This window comes from Protopterus annectens, chromosome 16.part0 (assembly GCF_019279795.1).
Source record: "Protopterus annectens isolate FY-2018-M chromosome 16.part0, PAN1.0, whole genome shotgun sequence".
Classification (NCBI taxonomy): Eukaryota; Metazoa; Chordata; order Ceratodontiformes; family Protopteridae; genus Protopterus; species Protopterus annectens.
Genome location: NC_056750.1, coordinates 518124236 through 518147406, shown reverse-complemented (window position 1 = coordinate 518147406; position 23171 = coordinate 518124236). Strand labels below are relative to the sequence as shown.

General features: G+C 42.8%; 1 protein-coding gene across 1 annotated transcript in view; it reads right to left on the bottom strand.

Moving 5' to 3' along the window:
* SPTAN1 (spectrin alpha, non-erythrocytic 1) overlaps positions 1 to 23171 on the bottom strand; it is a gene marked incomplete in the record, with an annotated part of 2849969 nt that overhangs the window by 1072854 nt on the left and 1753944 nt on the right.

Genomic DNA, 23171 nt, shown 5'->3' with positions numbered 1-23171 from the left:
AACAGCATTTCGCCGACGTACATTTCAAACTTAGAGTGTATCCCATGTGAAAAATAAACACTTCTTCGTGCATTACATGTCCATATGCCAGCATAATTCAAGGAGATGGAACTTGCAGTACATTTAGTCACTTCTCAGTTTTCAAAATGAGCAATGCTTGGCCACTAACCGTACAAAGCCCCATGCAGTAAATTGTGCCCTATTGCATAGCAGCCTTTCAAAGGCTGCTTTCTTGTCCATTAGCCTCTTCCTCTGTGGTGATGTTGGTACACACAATTCATATCTCACACGCATGTCATCCACATGATTTTGTTCAAGTTGGACGGCATGCAACACATCCAACAAATACAGTTGCTTCTTCCCCATTAAACTTCTCAGTCTCCTGTGCCATCCCTCCACCGTGTTTTGGCTACGTGGACAACCCATGGTGGATGTATCAAATTGGTTCCAAAAGGATATCTCAAACGTTGGAGGCAACCTCTCAGAAGTTGTACCCCTCATCCCATATTGCCTTGGTCTGAACAGCATGTAGTTTTCTCTAAAGAATGTACATACTGCCTTACCATTTTCTGGGATGTCAGACTGAATTTCTGAGAAGGTGGAAGCAACATCCTCTGGAGCCAGAAAGGCAAGCACTGGGATCTCCTTTCATAGCATTGCAAAGGTGATATCACTACCAAATGTTGACGCTAAATGCAGCATCTATATCTGTCGCCACACTATCTGGCAAAGGTGAAACCAGCAGCCTTTCGCCACTGATTCAGTCAGATGTCGCTTGATACAGTTCAATGGGGCCCTCTCAATGTCAGTCAATAACATGTTAGGCATCAGTTTCAAATCATGCTCAATACACAATTGTAGCACTATGCCCCAGAACAGGTCGTAACACTGTTATGACTTGCTGGGCAATATCCTGTAAACCACTGGAACACCTTCCTACTGTTGGCACTAACAAGAGCACAATGTATACTGTATATTTGGCGACATTCTGTTTGTGCTAATGAGGAATGTTCCATCTGCCATTATATACTCAGAGTTGCACAACAGTTTGAGGTTCTCAGGGTAGTTATTACAACAGGGACTGCATCCTCTGCATCAACACTACTATGGTGGACTATAAAAGCACCCGACTTAATGGGAAGCATTTCAGGGCTCAGGTCCCTCAAGGACTTCATGGACTTAAATGTCTCTGATTTTTTGTTGTACCTATGTCTGGTAATGGTTTGCTTTAAGGCAGTTGTATTTGGCAGTTCGTGGACAACATCAGAGGAAGTGGTGGCCAGTACCTCTGAGACCACCTTACAGGGGTCCTCAATACAGTGCTCTGACCTCCTCTTAAGCTGGTTCCGCACCCTAAACACTTCTGTCTTTAGGACATCAGGGGCATGGTAGTGGTCCGTACTCTTTAGTAGTTTAAAGCCCTCACACTCCACTTCCATGACACACCTGCCCTTACATTTATCTTTGTTCTTCTTAATACAGCACCAGTACTGCTTGTCATTAATAGCTTTTTCTTTATAATACTGATACCCATTAACAACTAATAGCTGTCTCCCTTTCTGGGTTGTACTCATACTGTACACAGCATTCACCACTCCAGGCTTAAAATGCACATTACACGCATCATCCTAAAAAATACACAAATATCGGCATTTTACAAAGTTTTGTAGTTTATTTCATGACATTTACTTTGTATTAATTTCTCTCTCTCACCTGCATGGCACCTTTATAAAGTTCAAACCATATAACAGCTTCCGTACCAGAACAACAGTTGGGAAGGCAAAACAGAACCATTACAGGTACTGATTCACGTTTTTATTATCTCGACAGCCACTTACTTCGCATTCAGATGTGCAAAACGAATAGGACGAATGCAAGAGGCTGTTCGCATACATGTCAGTTCGCCCTGTATGCATTCGACATTATGTGAACTTGAAAACGTACTTCCAAACAAAGTGTTAGACTAATTAATTTTTAAAGGTAAACCTATATACATACATGTATGAATCATATGCACATTATATGTATGCATATATACGCATGCATATTCATAAAGACAAAATGACACTCTTACAAGAATGTAGACACCTGTACAATTACCAAGACATGGCTTAAAGCTGCAGAAAGTACGCTAACAATGGAAGGCTTTGGTACCTTCCATACATTTACACCAGCAACTACATAGAGTGGGACTAAAAGTGAAGGGGTTTTGAGCTACACCAATAGCAAGCATACCTTTACGTTGGTTAAACAGGATAAAACACTGAAGTTTCTAACTCATGTAGATTGTTGTATCTTTCGGCTTTTCCCGGTGAGGGGTCGCCACAGCGGAACTCCGGTCCACTAATGATTGGCAGTAGATTTTTACATACCGAGTTGCCAGCCCCGACGCACAACCTTCAACGAAGGTATGCCCATTCACGCATGTCTCCACACAGAAGACGCTTTAGCTGAGAATCGAACAGGACAACGTCTTACTGTGAGATGACAACGCTACCGCAGCACCACCACCGCATGTAGATTACCACAGACAAAGTCCCACACCACATTCTAACAATATATAGGTCAAGCTCTAGGTCACATGAAACCCACAGCTCATACTTAGACCTACAGAAGACACTAGCATTCAACCAAATACCTTACTAATGAGGGACTTTAATTACCCTTTTATAGACTGGAAATCCTATACGGCCTCAATTTTGCAGGCATGGACATTCTTGGACTTTGTAAATGCAAACATCCTAAACCAAAAAGAGCAGACATCCACTAGAAGTTCAAATGTATTGGACCTGGTACTCAAATATGGGAGAATAATGCAATCCCCCCGTGTCATGTCCTTCCTGGTACAAAGCGGTGTCCTTTGAAATAAAAATCAGTTCAGAAACCCTAACATTTAGGAACTATTCCAAAGCAAACTACATTTTATTAAACAATAGCTTGTTAAAAATTCCATGCCCCTCCAAACCCACAAAACCCATCAACCTTTGCAGAATTGTTCACAGAAACTCTGTGCAAACATGTAAATAGCAGCACAGAGGGCTGCTGTACCTATCAGAAGTAAGCCCTAAAGAAACTAAGAACAAACTACCGAGGTGGAATTCTACATTCAACAGGTTATACAGCAAAAGAAAAAATATTATAGCTAAAATTAGAAAATGTAATGCCTAAAGAAACAAGAACTCACACATGAAACTAAAACTAGAGAGTAATTAAGTCCAAACGAGACAATTTCAAGGTCTAGTTAGCCTCCGAGGCCAAAGACAACCACAAGGCCTTCTTCAGCTATGTCAAAAAAAACTCAATGGTAGTACCCAACAGTGTGTCAAACTAGTGACTAATGGAGCAGCTTTCACTGAGCTGGGTGATGCACAGAATTTTCTGGCTGCCAAATTCAACTTCACCCCCGACTCACCCCCCCCCCCAGCCAGACACCAGGAAATGCTTTCAACATGAATCAGGAGCAAGCCCTGGCTGCATTCTCTACGGCCAAAAACACTGCCTCTATGGTACCCGAAAATACCCCAGGATGTCTCCTGAATAGTCTGAAGCAAGACATATCAGGGCCACTGGAGTTAGTAATCAACTACAGTCTCAGGACAGGCTTTGTGCCATGAGAATGTAGGACTGCAAATGCCAGCCCTCTCCACAAGGACAGACTATCAACAGATCTTGGGAACAAAAGACCCATTAGTCTGACTACTCTTATATGCAAAACTATGGAATGAATTATCATGGACATGATTAACAATGACATCGGAAACTTTCAGACACTGGACCCAACCTCATCTGGTTTCGTCAAAAACAGGTCATGCCTACTAAACCTGGCAGACTTCAAGAAGGTCACCAAGGCAATGAATGTGGTTAAAATGCTGCAAACTGCCTACCTTGACCTGGCTAAGACACCTGATACGATACCCCACTCTGGCATTGTAAACAAACTTACCAAACTACTTGAGCTCCTGAGGGATGGAGCATGTAGAAGGTGCGTTATACAACACACTGGACAGTCAACTAGCTCACAGATAGTACCCAGGAAGTTAGAACTGGTGAGACCACTTCCACTAAGAGGGTGGTCATCAGCAGAATCCCTTGTTTCGCTGTGATGGACCCAATCCTCTTTGGCATCTACTTCTCAGAAGTAAGGCCCAATGGCAAAGACCTCTGGAAGACCAAGTTACCATATGACTGCAAACTAGGAACAGTCAGAATCTCCACCCCCCCCCCCCCAAGACACTAACATCCTACGAGAAGGTCTAACTGACAAACAAGTGGTGCCACAGCTTAAAACTCAATGCCAAGAAGTGTATAACAGTATAGGTCGGTTACCCTGGGAAAGTACATCATCGATACAACATCAGTAGATCTAGTAGTCAGGTATTTGGGAACACATGTCAATAGTACCCTGGCCTTTGACCAAAATGTGTCCAGGGTAGTACAGAAATCATTCTGTGCTGCTCACCTTATAAGTAAAGGCATGGTATCTCGGTCCAAGGAAGTCATCATGTCACTGCATCTGGCCCTCATCAGACCCATCACTGAGCATAACTCCCCTTTCAGTATGCACTTCACAAAACACACAAAACAATTGGGAGCATCCATAAAGGCTCCTCACAAAAAGAATACAGAGTGTAAACACAAAGTCGTATGCAGATGACCTCAAAGCCCTCTCTCTAAACTCTGTCTCCTACAGACTGACAAGCGATCTATGCCAGGCATACAAGGCATCCATAGATCTCGCTCTGACAGACCTTTTGCATATCAGCAAAATAAACAGCACCAGTACTAGATCTAAGGACCTAAACTTTGTTTGTAATATCAACAGGACAAGTTGGAAGGATAGATATGTATCTCAGAGAATTCCCATTCTCTGGAACAGTCTCTCCATGTAAAGCAGAATCCTTCCCTAACCCTATTCAAGTATAACCTGGACCACTGGATAAGAAATTGGAAATTCACCCTGGTCTGTAGCACCTATATCTCTAATAAACAGAGGTAGTCATTAAATCATGCCATAACTAAGACCCTGTAAAATACAAAGTGAAGATGCAATGAATTCATGGGATACATATGGGCTGCACAACTAGGCTTATAAAAGCCCTAGTGGTTGTTAGCCTAGTATAAACGTATGAACCTACAAGACCATATCAGCTCTCCAATAGTCACATTCATCAACGGTAAGAGTATGACCTGTAAGTAAGTAAGCCTGCAATGGAAGCCAAGCAGACTAGCAGATTACAAGCAAGCTGAAGGAATGAAAACTTTCTCCTTGGAAGGGGAAAAAAAGCCAAATGCATGGCTGATTCCTGCCCCTGTCAAAGAATCCTTTGACTATGGAAACTGGAATGGGAAGGTAAAAAATTCTCATTCTGAGAGACAAACTACCTCTCAGTTTCTATGAAGGATGCACTGAGGAAAACAATGTTGCTGCTTTTTGCTTGTAGAGGAATAAAGCTGCTGCTTTTCAAAGAAAGCTCAAAGGCCACTTGGGTCCCTGACCATTTTGCAGGATTTTACTGCATGTTCCTTAACCTAGGTAGGAAAAACAAACAGGGAAGCTGTCATTCTTTGCATATTGTTTTGCCACTTCTACATGATCTAAATAACAGCATAGCAAACCTTTCCAAAGTGCTGGTAATGAACCGAAGCAAATGAACCTGAAAATTTGATGAAAATTAAGAAAACAGTCATTCTTTGCGTACTGTTTTGCCACTTCCACATGATCTAAATAACAGCACAGCAAGCCTTTCCCAAGTGCTGTTAATGAACTGATGCAAATGAACCTGAAAATTTGATGAAAAATTCTGGAAGGAGTACCATTTTATGAATTCCTTCACCATAAACCTTACATGTGTGAGTAGGATCACTACAGCAGAAATATTCAAGAGGCATACGTAAATCAAGGGCAACATATTCCTGACTGGCTTTAGTGGGGATTTTTTTTTTTTGCCACCGAAGATGGTGAGCCTTCAATGGACCCAATTAAACTGTTAATCAGCTAGTGATCACCAAAACCTGGCATAAAAGTCCCCACTGAGGAAATTTTCTCCTTACTTTTATTTTGCTTAGAAAATTTTTTTTTTTTTGGTCTGTGAAGCAACTCTGTTTAGCTAAGAAAATGAATGTGTTCAACTGTCACTGCATTTTCAAGGGAATTCTGTGAATGCCTGTGTGAACTTCTGTTAGGTAATACTTAACTTTTGATAAAAAGTTTACTTGGATTGTAAACTTTTATGTTTTGGGCATGATACTGTGCTTGTAGAGGACAGTCAGTTGTGTACCACTTAGAACCACTTGTTCTCTACATTACAAATTAGTTAACTATCCTGGCTCAGTTCTCTGCTTTTGACGTCTCTTCCTTGGCTTACATAAGAAGGAAACTCCAGTTTTCAAATTAATACCTTTTCCAACATGTAAAAAGATCATTTCAAATTAGTCTTCAGGTGTCAGACCAGCTCCTATTCTGCCTCAGCCACTGGTGGGGGATTCTGTTGTGGTTACTTATTTTTCCTCAGACCCCCTCCTCCCCTAATCCTTTTGGTGTAGCTTTTCCCACCACCAAAGACCAGGGGATAGCCACATCCTCTGTGGCTGTAGAGATGTCCTTGGTAGGCAAGGGAGAAACCACTTTTGTCAGCGTCAGGGGAAGGGTCTTCATTTGGCTGAGAGGGGAAGATGAAAGAAGGAACCCCAGTCTGCTTAACAAGAGTCAAGTCTGTTCTCAGGAACAGTGCACTTAGTGAGAAAAAAACATTCAGTCTCTCATTTCTATGGACAGGGCAGGGCAGGGTTGCTGGACCTTGCCAAGGAACTTACTAATATTTTCTTTGCCCTCTCATTAAAACAGTTCCTTTTCTTTCTGACAGTAAATCAGTTAGAAAAGCAGACAATGCAGGGGGATGGATGTATTTCATGAAATTCTTCACAGCCAGAATTATCTGAACCTGAGGAAAGTATTTTATTAGATGTTCCTACTGAAAAGATTTCTTTTTCTGACATTTTGTCCAAAATTGAAACTTTTTTTTTTCAGTGGGACCAGATTGAAGTTCATGTGGCACAAAAATGTATTATGAATTATTAGTTAAGAGATGTCAAAAGGTGTGGCTATCCCTCCTGCCTTGCCTGCATTAGGGTATGTTTTTCTCACTGCTTCTACTTTAAATAATGATCAGACGTAAACCCCATGAACGTTGGCAAGTTATTCATGAAAACCCAGACACACAGGTACCTGTATTCTAAGCCTAAAGCAGATTCAGCAATTATTTCTCAATGCAAAGCTACTTCTGCTGAACATGTTAAGACTGCCAGCCCCATTCCCCAGTGAAAAAGGATGGGAAAGAAATCTATTTTTCTAATACTTTAACTTTCAGAATTTTAAACTGTTAATGGCTAACCTTCCTTCTTCTGAAGTAAATAACTCGTTAAATGCTTCTGTGACAGCTGTTTCTCATGTCAAACATATTTCAAAGTGTGTCTATGATGCTGCGTACTTTTCTTTCAGAGATGTTTGCTGCTTCTGTATCAGTTTTGAGAAGACTTGATCGGGTTCATTCCCAAAATCCTCCTGACAATGTTAAATCTGAAATTTTAAATTCCCCTTTGATTAAACAGGTTCTATTTGGACCTTCTGCAGCTGAGGTGCTTAAAAGGAGAGGTAAAAACAGCAAAAAAATAATTCAAGGCTTTTTTTTTTTTTTTTTTTTTAAAAGAGACCCTCCTTTTTCAGAGCCAACAGCAATTTCCCCTTTTCTTTACCTCCCTTCTCCAATAAACAATTTAAACATTAAGAAGCTAGAAAAGTTTTAAAAAGGAATAGAAAGGAAAGGCGAAAAGGAAAGGTAAGGCAACTAACAATCATGAACAGTCTTCTCAGTCAGCATGACTATGAACCCGTTCAGCCCCCCCCCTTTCCTGGCAGTCCTTCCCCTTGTGGCATCAGATTCTTTCGGACACCTGGGTTCTGAAGATAATCCAATACACTCAGCAAAGGGAATCTCTCCTGGCTTTTCCAATGTATTACCTCTTGTCCAGAGAACCAGATCTCTCCATTTCCTCCCACTCTTCAACACAGGAAGTCATAGAACCTGTGCCCCCCACCCCTATTTCATAGGCAAAGGTTTTTATTTAAGAAATGTTCTAGTTCCCAAAATGGAAGGATTTTGGAGGCCTGTAATGGATCCTTCTTTTCCAAACTTTTTTGCCAAGATTCTGAAGTTCAAGATGTTCTTTCTTCTGTCTCTTGAACCTCTGCCCCCCCCCCCCTTTCATGGCAAAGCTGAATCTAAAAGGCACCTCTCAACGCATACACATTTACAAAGCACTTCATATGTTTACAATTTGCTGGATCTAGCTTAAATTATTCATTATCATAAGTTCTCTGTTTTACCCTTTGATCTGTCCACAGCATCAAGAACATTTCCAAAATACCTATCTCCAGTCACTGTTTACTGCAGACTAAAAGACATTCACATTTTTCAATATTTGGATGAGTGCTTCATAGGTTCATAAGCAAGTACTAGGCTAGCTGTCCTTGTGGGCCACTTCAAGCCCAGCCAATTCCCTTTTTGTGCTCAAATTAACACCGCATTTGGTTAGAGATTGGCCTTACTCTTTTCATGGTCGATAACTATACATTAATTCTAATGAAGAAAAAATGGGATCATATCCTACATAATTTGAGGGGACGCATGCATGGGATAAAGCATTTACGAATTACCTCTGTCCATTAGTAGTATAGGGGGACAGTCCTAGGGTAAAATTTCTGCCTCCCATCTATAGAGCCAAGCTGTGCTTGAATATGGACAGGGATGAACTTTGTTTTAAGTGGAAGGACAGTCTGCCCCAGATCAGCAGTATCCTCTGTGAGATATACCTGCCCCTCCAAACCATTCTGCTGATTCCTAAATAGAGTATTTCTGATGTCACTTGACTTGCTGATGTGCAGTAAATCCATCAGTATTAGGTCAGAGGATGCCTTGCATACCAAACATGGGTCACACTTAGAAGACTGTAGGATACCAAGTACAGTGGCAGGACTTTCAGCTGGTCCATGTACTACATGTTGTTTAGGCCTTGTATCTTTTTAGTAAGTTATCTCCATGGGCATTCCAGCTCATGCATGTGTCTGAACAGATACATGCCAAAGGGTCATTATAATTCAACAACTGACCTAATGAAGGCTAACTAAAGGGAGACAATGACATCTTAAGATCTAGATAAAATCCATTTGTTTATAAGCTGTGCAATATAGAAGGATTTTCGTACAACAATGGACACATGCTGGTCTAAGTTTAGGTCACTGTCCACATAAATTCTGAAATCCTGAACTGGGTCAACTGTTAGTGGCGTACTGTCAATGTGACAGTTCCCTGGAGTAAATGACTATCCAAAGGAAACATAACACTTTTTTTTTTGTCATTTAGCTTCAGTCCATGATTTTTGGCACCAGTTATTTGGGACAAACATTTCTAAAGAAGGCCAAGTCACTTAGGGATTCAATGACTAAGTTTGCAGATTACTTCAGTCTAGGAGTAATCAACCAAAACCCCTTAGTATTGGCTTTTATTTACAAAAAAAAAAAAAAAAAAAAAAAAACAGATGCCAAACAGGAGCGGTCCCAGCACAAAACCCTGGGGGACTCCACTGGTGACTGGTCTCTTTGTGGAAGTAACTTCTATTTTGATTTTCTTCGTCCTATTTGTAAGCCAGCTGGCAATCCAGTGGTGGATGTAAGGGTTTACTCCCAGTTTATTTAGCTTTTCTATTATGCCTGAATGGGGAACTGTGTGAAAAAGCTTTGGCTAGGTCTAGGTATGTGGTGTTTACCGTTTTGCTTTTATTCATTGCTTTAGTGTCTTCAAAAAAAACCCATCACTTTGATTAAGCATGATCTGCCTTTCACGAATTTAAACAGACAATAAGTGGACCAGTGTTTGGAGGTTCCTTGTGTCCTGATTGATTAGTTCCATGATAAATATAATCACAGTTTTGCATAAGAGGCTGGTAAGACTTACGAGTCTGTAATTGCCTGAGTTTGATGAAGGTCCTCCCTTATGCAGAGGAAAAACTGTAGCTGTTCTCCATTCGCTTGGTACAAAACCTATAAGGAAGCAGAAACTGAAGAGTGTTAGGGGTATGGCTACATCATGCTTCATGTTACTTAAGATGTATCCAGGGATATTGTCAGGACCCACTGATGCTGTATTTTTAGGTTTTGATAGCACTTTTAGGACTTGGTCTTGGGTGATAGTTGGGAGGTGAGCCAGTTTCAGGTACATCTTGAGGGGCAGATGGAAGAGAGGGGTAAAGTCAGAGCTAAATTTAATGGTCAGTAGATTCATTACATCTTCAGCCTCAGTATAAGTAAAGTACAGTTGTGTACCTACCATTTATGTAGATGTTTGAGTGTATTCACTGTTGCAGTCATTACATTTGGGTTATCCTGCTGGCAGGCTACCCGCAGTCGGCCCGAGTTCCAAAGTCTAGGTCCGGCATCGGTTGCTGTCACCTCCTCCTTGACATCAGTGCGGCAGGGGTATAAAAGATGCAGCCGACACCATTTTCTTCAGTTTTTCTTGCCCCAGATATCAGGTGCCCCGAAAATGGTAGGCTAAATTATGCCAATAAGCATGCATACACAAAAAACAACTTTTCCTTCATCTACAAGCAAATACACCAAATAGGTTGTATAGAAAGTACAGTTGTGTACACCTACCATAAATGTAGATGTTCGAGTGTCTTCACTGTTGCAGTCATAACTGTAGGGTGCTCCTGCCGGCAGGCAGCCCGAGGTCGGCCAGAATCCCAAAGTCTGGGTCCGGCGTCGGCTGTACAAGCTAGCACCCTGACGTCAGTACGCTCTGGTACACAGCCCTCAGCTGACGCCATCTTCTCCAGCCTTTCTTGCCCTAGATGTCAGAAGTCCCCAATAAATCAAAAATGAATCCAACAAGGAAACACAAATACACCACAAAAGAGAAAAAGAGGGGATAGGAGGGAGGGAAACACCGACTGCAACAATGAAGGCACTCGAACATCTACATTTATGGTAGGTGTACACAACTGTACTATGTTCATCGTGTTTCACTGTTGCAGTCATAACTGTAGGGTGGAATCCCAAAGCAGTGAAAAAAGGGAGGAGGTTTAGACAGAAGGGGCAGCAAGAAGACCCTGCAAAACAGCAGAGGCAAAGCCTGCCCTGGTCTTAGAATACAAAGGGAGATTGTAGTGCTTGGAAAAAGTATGCACAGAACTCCAAGTGGCAGCTTCCAAGATATCCTTGGTAGGAACTCCTCTGAGAAAAGCTGTAGAAGTAGCAGCTGCTCTAGTTGAATGACTTCTCACAGTACCTGGAAACTTGTTTCCCATGATGAGTGTAACAAAATCTTATTCCATAAGAAATCCATTTGGAAACAGTTTGTTTGGAAATAGCCTTTCCAAGAGAACTGGAGGCAAAAGAAACAAACAATTGGTTAGATTTTCTGAACTCTTTAGTCTTGTCCAAGTAAAATCGTAACTGTCTGTGCACGTCCAAGGAATGCAAAATCCTTTCCCCTTTACTTTGAGGATTAGGAAAGAAGGTAGGAAGGTGAATTGATTGATTTAAAGCCACTTTTGAAATCACCTTGGGCATGAAAGTAGGATTGGTCCTCAAGGATACTCTGTCCTGGTGGAAAATAAGGTATGGTTCCACAGCCATGAGAGCTTGCAACTCTGAGACCCTTCTGGCAGAAGTCAAAGCCAACAAAAGAACTGTCTTCCAAGATAAAAACTTAATATCTGAAGATGCAGCAGGCGCAAAAGGAGGCAAAGTAAGTTTTTCTAAAACATAATTAAGATCCCAAGCAGGAACAGGAGGGGTCCTGGGAGGCCTTAAATTCTTAGCCCCTCTCAAGAATTGTCTCACCAAAGGATGAGAAAAAACAGGAGGATCAGTATTGAAATGAGCAGAAATAGCAGAAGCATGAATCTTAATGGAAGAAAAGGAAAGTCCATGAGACAAAAGCTCCGAAAGGTAAAGCAAAACAGAAGAGAGATCAGGCACCAGTGGGTCCAAGCCTCGGTCCTGCATCCAAATACAAAATCTCTTCCATTTAGAGTCATAAGATTTCCTAGTACTAGGCCGTCTAGCTTCCAAAAGAACATCCAAAACTTGTTTGGGAAGACTAGAAGAAATCAAATTCCTTTGATGAGCCAAGCTGCCAGGCAAAGGGTCTTGAGATTGGAATGTAGCAACTGACCCTGATGCTGGGACAGAAGAGAAAGGTTCAGAGGGAGAATCCAAGGAGGCTCCAAGAACAGGTGCTTTAAAGTTGGATACCAAAACTGTCGAGGCCAATTTGGAGCAATCAAGATGAGGAACTTGGGCTTGTCCTGTGTTATCTTCAGTAATACCCGAGGAAGTAGAGGAAGAGGAGGGAAGGCATATCCCGAAAGGTTTCTCCAGCTGAAGGACAGGGCATCCACTTTCCAAGCTGTTTTGAGGAAGGACCTGGTGCAAAAGCGAGGCAGCTGATGATTGAGATGGGATGCAAACAGATCTATCTGGGGACATCTCCAAACTGCAGTAATCCTGCTGAATAAGTTGGTGTCTAGCATCCATTCGTGAGGATCTAAAATGTTCCTGCTCAGACCGTCTGCTAAGAGATTTTGTTCTCCTGGGATGAATTGAGCCTGGAGATGTAGATTCAGATTTAGAGCTGTGTCCCATAAAGCCATAGCTAGTCTGCAAAGGGGGTACGAATGAGAACCCCCCTGCTTGTTTATGTACCACATGACTGTGGTGTTGTCTGTGTGAATCAGAAGAGGCCCTGGATGCAAAAGGTTCTTGAAGGCTAGAAGAGCATTTTGAACTGCCAACATTTCCTTCAGATTGATGTGCCAGTGAAGATGGTCCTTTGTCCAGGTTCCCTGCTGGCAATTGCCTAGAAAATGTGCTCCCCAAGCATAATCCGAGGCGTCCGTGGTTATGATTTGAGAAGGTTGAGGAAGACGGAAAGGCTTTCCTTCGTTTAAAGCACACACCCTGGACCACCAAAGGAACTCCTTCTGGAAGCAGGGGATCAGAGGAATCAAGAGTGTCCAGATCGTGGAAATGCTGTGACCCTACACTTTTCAGATACCATTGAAGCTTTCTCATATGAAGCCTTGCATTTGGAATCAACAGAATGCAGGAAGCCATGTAGCCCAGTGCCTGCAGGAATTTCCTTGCAGTGAGCTGAGTTAGAGTTGCCAAAGTCTTGAAAATTGAAGCCAGCTGTATTTGTTTTTCTGGAGTGAGGAAGGCCCTTTGTAAGGTTGTATTTAAGAGGGCTCCCAGAAATACCATTTGTTGAGAAGGGATCAAATGTGACTTTTTTGTGTTCACTGAGAATCCCAGTAGGAGGAGAAGACGTTGAACAAAACCCAGATGTTGAAGTAAAAGATCCTTGCTGTCTGCCTGAATAAGGCAGTCGTCCAAATAGGGGTAAATCTGAATCCCCTGAAGTCTGCAATAAGCCACTACTGGTGCCAGGCACTTGGTAAAGACTCTGGGCGCAGTAGACAAACCAAAGGGCAGTACAGAGAATTTAAAGTGTCTCGAACCTGCCTTGAATCTGAGGAATTTCCTGCGTTCCTGCCTGATGGGAATGTGTAAATAAGCTTCCTTTAGGTCCAATGTCACCATCCAGGCGTCCTGAGAGAGCATTGGAATCAGCTGCTGCAGAGTAAGCATCGTGAATTTTGGAATTTCCAAAAAGGTGTTTAACACAGAAAGGTCCAGAATAGGTCTCTTTGTTTTCTTGGAACCAGAAACAGTCTTGAATAAAAACCTTTTCCCATCTCTGAGAGTGGAACAGGCTCTATGGCTCTCATGGCCAGAAGAGCATCCACTTGATTTAAGGCCTCTGACCATTGATGTTTTGGCAGATCTGGCCAACCGAAAGCCCTTGGCAGGGTATGAAAGTGGAATTTGTAGCCTTTTAAAATCACGTCCAATACCCATTTGTCCTGGGTAATACGAGTCCAATTTCTGTAGAAAAGAGAAAGTTTTCCTCTGAGAGGGGCATCCAGGTAAAGAGGTCCTGTAGCCCAACCGAGAGAGTCATTGAGTTTGCTTTCTTTGAGATTGGGATCCGTCTTCTCCCCTTCTAGGTGAAGAAGCAGTCCAGTGTCTCGATCTGTAGGAGGCCTGAGCTTGGCCACGACCTCTGGAGCGTCTATATCTTCCCCTTTGAGGCCTGTCAGACGTGGGGGAGGGCCAATTCCTGGAAAATCTAGGAGGCTGAACTTGCAAGAAGTCTTTCACAGTTTGCATAGATTTTGCCTTTTCTTCCATCTTTTTAATAACCTCCTCAGCCTTAGATCCAAAAAGAACATCATGCTGAACAGGGGCATCTAATAATTTAGCCTTAACCTGTTCAGGTAAACTTTGTTCACGAAGCCAAGCATGTCTCCTGATAACAGTACCAGAGGCTGCGGCCCTGCAAGAAGCATCCAAAGCATCAAAACCACAATGCAAACTATGTTTATTCAATTGTTCAGATGCATGCAATACATCCTGTAGTTCCTTATCTTCTGCACATGCAGGAAGGGAAGCAAGCTTTTGCTTTAAAACAGACAAAAGGAATTGCTGATACTTAAACATATGAAACTGGCAATTTAAAGCCCTAACAGAAAGGGTAGCAGTTTTACCCCACCTGTCTAAGGCACGAGAATCCTTCTCAGAGGGAATAGGATTCTTAGAAGAAGCAACTTTAGCAGCCTTAGAACCCTGAGAAATAGTTTCAGGATCCGCAGAAGGGTTCTTAAATAAGAACAAATGAGACTCAGGAACCCTATAAAATCTATCAGGCTTAGAAGGAGCAGGAGGCATGGAATCAGGATTCAAATTAGCCTCAGAAAAAGCATCATCCACAATGTCAAGAACAGGAGGGATAGCCAAAGGCCTATGTTGAGGAAGAAGAAGAAATTCTCTAAGCCTCTTCTTGGAAGCAGAATAATCCTGACCTTCCCAATGAAAATGTTCCCCCATCTCATGTAAGGTTTCCCCAATAGAAAAATCTTCAGGCGGAGAGGCCGAGGGCAAAGAGTCCTCAGCATCCGAATCCTCATAAGGAGGAAAAGAATATTCCTGATCAGAGGAAGAGACAGAAAACATAGAAGCCTGGTCAGAGGAATCCATAGGAACATCCTGTCGAGGCCTTTTCTCAGAGGGGGGGTGAGAACCCCTAATCATTGTAAGCAAATCTTCAGCCATCCTTAACAATTGCTTCTGTGTCCTGGGAGTAGATTCAGAAGTAGCTTGAGCAGGAGCTTTAGACTTAACAGGAGTCTTTGTCTTTGCCTTTGAAATAGTGATGTGAGTAGGCCTGAATACCCCCTCAGAAGCCGGTACCTGCACAGCGGTTCTGGACCCATCTGAGGGAGCGACGTCCGAAGGTCCTGCAGCAGATAAAATAGAAGGCCTTGATGGCTCCTCATGGGAGTCCATATCGGCCATCGGTTCAGAAGTGGCGGACGACAGGGGCTGCAAAAGCGCCTCACTGACGACAGCCGAACCGGACGCTGGCTCTAGCTGCAACGAGTCCTGCTTGGACCTCGGAGGCCTGTCCTTGTCTTTGCGCTTCTTTTGAATTCCGGTAGTGTCCGACGACATTCTATAATTGAAGCGTCTGCCAAAGTAATTTAGAGCCCAGTCGTACCTGCGCTTGATAGTACGAGAGTTGAACCTGGCACAGAACCAACAACAAGAAACGTCGTGGTCAGGGCCTATGCAAGGTAGACAGTAAGAGTGGAAATCTTTATGAGGTATTTGCTTTCCATACGTAATACAATTATTAACTTTTTCTGACATCGGAGGAACAAGAAAAAAAGATTCCCCAACGGGGTACTTAGCTTTGAGAAGAGAAGAACGAACTTTGGACCGACAACAACCAAATACGCTGTTCGAAAATCGCCAACCAACGACTTGCGAGCTGCTTTCCACCGCACGGCAAGAAAGACTGGAGAAGATGGCGTCGGCTGAGGGCTATGTACCAGAGCGTACTGACGTCAGGGTACTAGCTTGTACAGCCGACGCCGGACCCAGACTTTGGGATTCTGGCCGACCTCGGGCTGTCTGCCAGCAGGAGCACCCTACAGTTATGACTGCAACAGTGAAACACGATGAACATCAGAGAAGTACAGATAAGTCCCAGCAAGGAAAAGGGGGATGGTGGGAGGGTAAACTGGAATGCAACAGTGAATACACTCTAACATCTACATTTATGGCAGGTACACAACTGTACTATGTTCATCGTGTTTCACTGTTGCAGTCATTACAATTGGGTTGAATCCCAAAGCTAAGGTTGGGAGGCTGGAGCTAAATAGGATTAGGAGAGGCTATCAGGCCCTGCAGAACTGCAGTGGTAATGTCTGCCCTGGATTTAGAGTAGAGAGATAAGTGACAGTGCTTTGTAAAAGTATGCACTGAACTCCAAGTTGCAGCCTCTAAGATGTCTTTGGTTGGTACTCCTCTGTAGAAGGCTGCTGAAGTGGCTGCTGTTCTGGTTGAATGCGGCCTAATGCCCTTAGGCACTGGTTTGCCATGCTGTGAATAGCAGAAACAAATGCAGTGGCCTATCCACTTTGAAAGAGTCTGTTTGGAGATGGGCTTTCCTTGTGATCCTGCAGCATATGCCACTAGAAGTTGTTCAGTCTTTCTGAAAGCTTTGGTTCTGTCCATGTAGAAGCATAGCTGCCTATGAATGTCCAAAGAATGCAGGAGTCTCTCACCCTTATTCTATGGGTTTGGGAAAAAGGTAGGCAAATGAATTGTTTGGTTAAGGGCCACACTGGACACTATCTTAGGCATAAATGTTGGGTTTGTCCTTAGAGAGACCCTGTCAGGATGGAAAATGAAAAAAGGTTCCACAGCCATGAGTGTCTAACTCTGCGACTCGTCCAGCGGAGGTTATTGCTAGCAGCAGAGCTGTTTTCCAGGATAAGAATTTTATATCAGCTGCAGAGGCTGGCTCAAACGGAGGCAGTGTGAGTTTTTCCAAGACATAGTTGAGGTCCCATGCAAGTACTGGTGCTCTTCTTGGAGGTCTTAAGTTTTTGGCCCCTCTGAGGTACTGCCTTAGTAATGGATGAGAAAAAATAGGTGGTTCTGTATTGTAATGAGCTGAAATGGCAGAGGCATGAATTTTAATTGATGAAAAGGAAAGGCTTTTATCCAGCATCTCAGTTAAGTATTGCAAAATCTGAGGAATATTTTGAACAGTCTTGTCAATACCTTGTGCCTGGTTCCAAGCACAGAATCTTTTCCATTTTTCTGTATAAGATTTTCTAGTGCTAGGCCTCCTGGCCTCCAAAATAACATCCATCACTGCTTTAGAGAGAGGTGTGTCTTGAATGGCTACATTATCCGCCATGCTGCCAGTTTAAGGTCCTGAGTTGGCTGTGCAGGATCTGACTGTCTTGTTGGGTCAGTAAGTGAGGAATTTGAGGTAATGTCCAAGCTGGGCATTGAGACAAGCTCTTTAGGACTGGGTACCAGTGCTGGGGGGGCCAGTCTGGGGCAATCAGTATAATTTTTGGCTTTTCTTGTCTGACCTTGAGGAGTACCTTGGGGAGGACAGGCGGAAAGGCATATACTGTTAGGTTTTTCCAGCTGAAAGATAGAGCATCCACTTTCCATGCTTGCTTGTGATAAGTCCTTGTGCAGAATCTCTGTAGTTGGCAGTTGTGAGGAGAGGCAAATAGGTCTATGTCCGGGCATCCCCAGATCCTTGTTATCATACTGAAGACTTGTGGATCCAATTTCCACTCGTGGGGATCCATTAGGTTTCTGCTTAGTTCATCTGCCAGAATATTTATCCTTCCTGGCAGGAATTGTGCATGCAGATGTACTTGGTAAGTCAGTGCTGTGTCCCACAAGTTCATGGCTAGTCTGCAGAGGGGGTAGGAATGCATGCCCCCCTGCTTGTTTATGTACCACATGACTGTAGCATTGTCAGTCTTTATCAGAAGTTGTTCTGGATGAAGTAGATCCTTGAAGGTTGTCAGGGCATTCTGAACAGCTAGCATCTCTTTTTGATTGATATGTAGATGCATTTGACTTGCGGACCATGTACCCTGAATACATCTTACTGCCATATGGGCCCCCCAGGCATAATCTGATGCATCTGTTGTCAATGTCTGCCTGGCTGTGGGTAAGGTGAATGGCTGTCCCATGTTGAGGTGACAGGCTTTTACCCACCATCGAAACTCCTGTTGCAGGCAGGGAATGAGGGTGATTATTGTTTCCAGGCTGTGGCAATGTTGAATCCAAACACTTTTTAGATACCATTAAAGTTTCCTCATATGCAGTCTTGCATATGGAATTAGCAGTATGCAGGATGCCATGAAGCTCAAAGCCTGCAGAATTTTTCTTGCAGATAACTGTGTCTTTGTTGCCATCATTCTGAAATTAGTCAGTTGTCTGTGTTTGTCTGGCGTCAGATAAGCCATCTGGGCAGTTGTATTTAAGCTTGCACCCAGGAATATTATCTCTTGAGAGGGTACGAGTTTTGATTTCTTTTCATTTACTGTGTACCCTAGACCGGTTAGTAATCCTTTTACAAACACCAGATGCTGTAGTAGAATGTCCTTGTTCTCTGTTTGAATAAGGCAGTCGTCCAAGTAAGGATATTATTTGTATTCCTCTTTGTCTGCAAAATGCAATTACTGGTGCCAGGCATTTTGTGAAGACCCTGGGTGCAGTAGATAAGCCAAAGTGCAGTGCAGAGAATTGGTAGTGCATTGAGCCAGCTATAAATCTGAGGTATCTTCTGCGTGACTGCCTGATTGGGACATGCAGGTATACCTCTTTTAGGTCTAAAGTCACAAGCCAAGCCTTCTTGCCCAGCATGGGCAGAAGCTGCTGCAGAGTTAACATTCTGAATTTTGGAATATCCAGGAATGTGTTTAGAATAAACAGGTCTAGTATTGGTCTCCAGGCTTTGTCCTTTCCGGGTACCAAGAATAGCCTTGAGTAAAATCCTTGTCCTTGCTCTTGCTGTGGCACTTGCTGAATGGCTCTCATGTCCATGAGGGATGAAACTTGTTTTTGTGCCTCTGTCCATTGATTGCGTGGCAGGTCTGGCATACCGTTTGGCCTTGGCAGGGTGTGAAATTGGAACCTGTACCCTTGAGACCCTGTAAAAAATCCTTCACTGTTTGCATAGATTTAGCTTTGTCCTCCATTTTCTTCAACACTTCTTCTGCTTTAACACCAAACAAGGTATCATGTTGTAATGGAGCATCTAAGAGTTTTGCTTTAACATGATCAGGCAGATTCTGTTCTTTTAACCAAGCATGCCTCCTAATGACAGAACCTGTAACTGCGGCCCTGCAGGAGGCCTCTAGAGAATCAAAACCACATTGCAAAGTAAGATTTCCCACTTGTTCAGCTGCATGCAATAAATCCTGCATTTCTTTGTTTTCTGCACCTTCTGAATTTGTCAACATTTTCTGTTTAAGCTGTGACATTAGATACTGCTGATATTTAAGCATATGAAACTGAAACTTAAAGCTCTTACAGCCAAGGTAGCAGAAGTATAAATCTTTTTCCCCCATCTGTCCAGGGCCCTTGAATCCCTATCAGAGGGGATAGGGTTTTTTGCAGTTGAAGCCTTGACCCCCTTGGGACCCTGAGAAATAGTTTCTGGGTCAACAGCAGGGTTTCTGTAAAGAAATTTATGTAAATCAGGAACCCTGTAGTATCTGTCTGGCTTAACAGCAGCTGGTGGTAAAAAGTCAGGAGACAGACCGGACTAATACATCATCTACAATGTCTAAAACAGGAGGAATAGCAAGGGGTCTGTGCTGAGGTAATAAAAGGAAGTCTGAGTCTTTTCTTGGATTCAGAGTAATCTTGGCTCTCCCAGTGGAAATGCTCCCTCATAGTATGCAGGGTCTCCCCAAAAGAATAATCCTCAGGAGGAGAGGCTGAAGGGATAGATTCTTCAGCATCAGAATCCTCATAGGGAGAAAGGGAATATTCCTGTTCAGAAGAAGAATCAGAGGAAATAGAATATGAATCTTCAGATCAGGTTTCCATCTCATGCCTAGGCCTCTTATCAGGAGGGGGATGGAAACCCTTAAGCATCTGTTTTTTAGGCATGGAGGCCTGTCTAGGAGAATGCTGTACTTGTTTCTTTGTCTTTAGAACTGCTTTAGTCTTTGCCTTTGAAGCTGAAGATGGTTTTACATACAACTGTGTAGGCATGAAAACACCCTCAGAAGCCGATGCCTGCTCAGCGGCTCCGGACCCATCTGAGGGAATAGTTTCCGAGTGTCCAATACCTTGAGTTTCCAGCGGCCTAGTCAGCTCCAAGTGGGAGTCGGAAGTGGCCTGTGGCTCTGAGGTAGCGGGTGTCAGGGGCTGCGAAAGCACCTCACTGAGAACCGGTGAACCGGTGGCAGGCCTAACAGAAGCCTCATCGTTGGTTTTGGACCTCAGATGCTTTTCGTTTTCTTTGTGCTTTTTATAAACTCCGGTTGTCGGCTATTCCGACGGCATTATATAATTGAATCTTCTACCAAAGTAATGAAATGCAAAATCATACCGATGCTTAATAGTGCTTTGGTTAAATCTAGCACAAAACCAACAACTAGCAACATCGTGGTCAGGGCCTAAGCAAGGAATACAGAAAGAATGAAAATCCTTATGAGGTATTTGCTTCCCACATGAAATACAATTAACTTTTTCTGACATCGGTCTGGAGCAAGAAAAAAGTTTCCCCAACGGGGTACTTCGCTTTAATGAAGACTTCGGATCTGAAATTCGAATTTGAAAATCTCAGGAGTCGGCCAACAGGCACTTGCGAACTGCTTTTGCTTCGGGCACTGCGCGGCAAGAAAGACTTAAGAAAATGGTGTCGGCTGCATCTTTTATACCCCTGGCACACTGACGTCAGTGAGGAGGCGATAGCAACCGACGCCGGACCTAGACTTTGGAACTCGGGCCAACTGCGGGTAGCCTGCCAGCAGGATAACCCAAATGTAATAACTGCAAAAGTGAAACACGATGAACATTAGTTCACAATCAGCTCAGCACACTGCTGCATTCTGATTTTGAGATTACAAACAACTAAAAAATGCCTTGTGATCGTCTTTTGGTAGGTATTTTAGCCCCCAGCTTGGCTTTACTGGATATTACTGAACTTCTTGAGTTGTTTACTAAGTGACAAGAGTTCCAACATTCTGTGAATTACTCTTTTTACTTTTAGTCAAAATTCTTTTCCTTTGATTTTAAAGCTTAGTGATAATGTAGTTCCACCATATGGGATTGTTTCTGGAGTATGCCCCGCACTTGCTCCTATGGGGGTACAGCTGCTTACATGCTGGCGGTGTACACTTCTGCATATTCAGTTGAGTTAAATAGGTTTGGTGGGGATTTAAAGCTTGCCAATAGGTAGCTTGTCTTATAGAAATTACTAAAGGTACACTGGGTGGAAGGGATCTCTGATTTCAGTTTTATTTCAAAGAAGACTGCTTTATGGTTAGACCTAAAAGGTGATGAAGATAAGTAGGGACCATGCAAGATGCTCCCATATTAACAAGAACAATGTCGCTCATCTGATCAGGATAAAACAGATAAGCAGTTGTGGGTTCAGTTCAAACAATTTTATTATATACAAACACATCAGGACTGAGGCTTATTAACTTAAATAAAAGTATACACAGACTGACCACTGCACTCATACATGTTAACACTCGGGCTGCTCTCTCAAAATGGCACTGCTGCCTGCATGTGCTCTCTATTTATATGAACATGCCCTCACTATGAAATGCTTAAAGTTACAACACAAGCTCTGTTCTGCATTCTCCCTCTTTGAGAAATAGGTCATACACTGAAAATGACAACATTCATTGACATGCAATTATACAGAACTAAACACAAATAAAACAATCGTGCAGGTTGCGGTGTAGTTTGCACGTCGTCTAAAAATATGACCTGATCGTGTGACACAAAAATTTGAACTGGGTCTAGCAACAAGGACGGTCTTTAATGAATGTTCAACTTCAGGGAGATCTGGGACATCATAAGGAATGGGAATAGGTACTGAGATGTTCTTCAACAAGAACATTGTCTGGGTTGCTCCGAGATCTAGAGCCTCTATCACAGGTACGATGCTGCTACATTAATTTAGACACCAGAAGAAGCCTGCGATTTCTCCTGTATTCTACACCTGCAGATTCCACTAAGTAGGATCTCGGCTCAGCACATATACCTCTCACTTGACCAATTCGATCAAAACCTCTCTGTTTGCATCCTCACCATCTCTCCTTTCAATGGATGAAGAAATCTTTTTTTTATTGCAGCTGGACTTCTGAAAGAAACCCTTTTTAAATATTTGGGCTTTGATTGCTCTGGTGATTTTTACAAACTGGAACTGATGGGCAAGGTTGTTCTGGTTTGCCTAGATAGAAGACTCTGAGCAAGCAAGCCAAGTAAGTTGTCACGGGGTATATTTCTGAGATTAAGCAAATTCAAGAAGATATCGGAATTGTCACGCTTTGACCTTTCTATTAATTGCTTTGCACTATGTACTGCATGCTCAGCCTGGCCATTCGACTGTGGATATTCTTGACCGCTAGTAATATGGATGAAGTCCCACTCTTTTGCAAATTTCTGAAATAACTGACTGGTAAACTGGGTACCGTTGTCAGAAATAACTTTGTGCAGACTACCATAGACTGAGAAATGATGTTTCAACTTGGTAATAATATTATGGACATTAGGTAGCAGATTGATCTCAAACCAGTTCGAATGAGAGTTTACCAACATCAAGTAATTCTGACTGTTCCACTCAAATGTGTCAGTGGCTACTGTTGACCAAGACAGTTCAGGAATCTGGCTTAGCTGAAGCAGCTCTTTTTGCAAATGCGGTTTAGTACTATTGCATACTGAACAAGATGAATGTACTTTACCAATGTCTTTCAACAGAGAAGACCAAAATACTAGTCCTCTCGCCCTTTTGGTAGCTTCGGAACCTGGGTGGCCACGATGCAAAATATGAATGTACTCATGTTGTAAGAAGTAGGAACAATAACTTTAGGACCTTTTATGCCATCTTCCATCAACATCTAATCTCTGTAAGGAAAATATGGTTGAACATCTGTTGGTGCACAAGATTGCTTTCACGGCCATCCAACACTGATGT